The 1,742-nt window shown below is 38.3% G+C and overlaps 1 protein-coding gene across 1 annotated transcript in view; it reads right to left on the minus strand.

Annotated features, from left to right (window-relative positions):
- ZNF704 (zinc finger protein 704) overlaps positions 1–1,742 on the minus strand; it is a 375,130-nt gene that overhangs the window by 269,707 nt on the left and 103,681 nt on the right. The window lies entirely within an intron of this gene.

The following is a 1,742-nucleotide window of genomic DNA, read 5'->3' on the forward strand; positions in this document are numbered from 1 at the left end:
AAAAAGCAAAGTGGGAGACACCTGAGCTGTTGACTTTCCGCTGTACAGAAGGCACACCCATTTTGATTGTTTACACATGGCAGCCATTTTGGATATTTAAAGTGACCGAGGGTACAGCCATTTTGAATGTTTATAAGTGGTGGCCATTTGGATATTTAAAGTGACCGAGACTGCAGCTATTTTGAATGTTTACAAGCAGTGGCCATTTTAGATATTTAAAGTGACCAAGGGCACAGCCATTTTGAATGTTTACAAGTGGTGGCCACTTTGGATATTTAAAGTGACCGGGGGTGCAGTCATTTTGAATGTTTACAAGCAGTAACCATTTTGGATTTTAAAGTGATAGCATTCTCATTTGGATTTCAGGGACCTAAGAATAGGCTCTCTGGTAGCACAGTGTATAAGGCACTTGACTGCTAACCAGAAGGCTGGGGGTTCAAACCCACCAGCCACTCCTCGGAAGAAAGGTTGGGCAATCCTACTTCTGTAGCGATACTGCCTTGGAAACCCAAGGAGGGGTTGCTGTGAGTCAGGGCTGACTCGATGTCACATAACAACAGCAACATCAACACCAAGAATAGGCTCTGCTTGCCAAGGTCGGAAGGGATATACGAAAGATTGACAACAGGAAAGGAGACAGGTGGTGAGTGTATAAGTGCTGCCTGCTAGCAAATAGAGGAGCACAGCACAGTACCCTGCTTGTGTAGATAATATATAAACAAAACAAAGAAAAGGAAAATCATGGGCAAGTCACTCCAACATACAATCACCCATTAAATATAAACACAAAAAATGTCACAATGTCTTGGAGACAACAGAGTATCACAGTCTACACAAAGAAACAAGATAAAGCAGGAGAAACAAGGCACCAGGATATAGACCCAAAACACATCCCTGAGGAAGATGCAGCATTGGAACTCCCTGATAAGGAATTCAAAAGAATTTTATTTAGGTGTCTTCATCAAATTGAGAGACAGATCAACGAAAACACAGAGAAAACCTAGAAGAATTTCAAAAGACAATACAAGAACAAAATGACAAAGTAAATGAAAAATTAGAAATGATACAAAATCTACATACAGAAATCCAGAAGATTAATACTAAATTTTCAGAAATAGATAAGATATTGAATGGGCAAAGGAGAAGAACTGAATCAATGGAAGACAGAATTGGAAGATTGAAGGCAAATACCTGAACACTTCTCTGGAAAGGGATAAATCAGAAAAAAGATCAAAACAAAATGAAGAAAGCCTAAGGTTCATGTGGAATACCATCAAAAGGAACATCCTATATGTAATCAGAATTCCAGAATTGAAAGACAGAAATAAAACCACAGAGAAAACTGTCAAAGGCTTGTTGGACAAGAATTCTCCTGGTATGATGAAAGATAAGAATATATCCATTCAGGAAGTCCAATGAATTCCAAAAAGGATAGACCCCAAAAGAAAATCACCCAGATATATCATCAAACTCACCAAAACCAAAGACAAAAAAAGAATCATGAGAGCAGCATGGGGAAAAAAAAAAAAAATTACCTACAAGGGGCAACCAATAATGCTAAGCTCAGATTTCTTGACAGAAACCACACAGGTGAGAAGACAATGGGATGGTATATATAAAACCCTGAAAAAGAAAACTTTCCAACCAAGAATTATGTACCCAGCAAAATTGTCCCTCAAATATGATGGTGAAATTAGGACATTTCCAGATAAGCAGAAATTAAGGGAATTTGTTAAAACCAG

The sequence above is a fragment of the Orycteropus afer genome, unplaced genomic scaffold (genome assembly GCF_000298275.1).
Source record: "Orycteropus afer afer isolate SDZICR_OR568_19922 unplaced genomic scaffold, OryAfe1.0 scaffold00129, whole genome shotgun sequence".
In the NCBI taxonomy this organism is placed as follows: Eukaryota; Metazoa; Chordata; class Mammalia; order Tubulidentata; family Orycteropodidae; genus Orycteropus; species Orycteropus afer.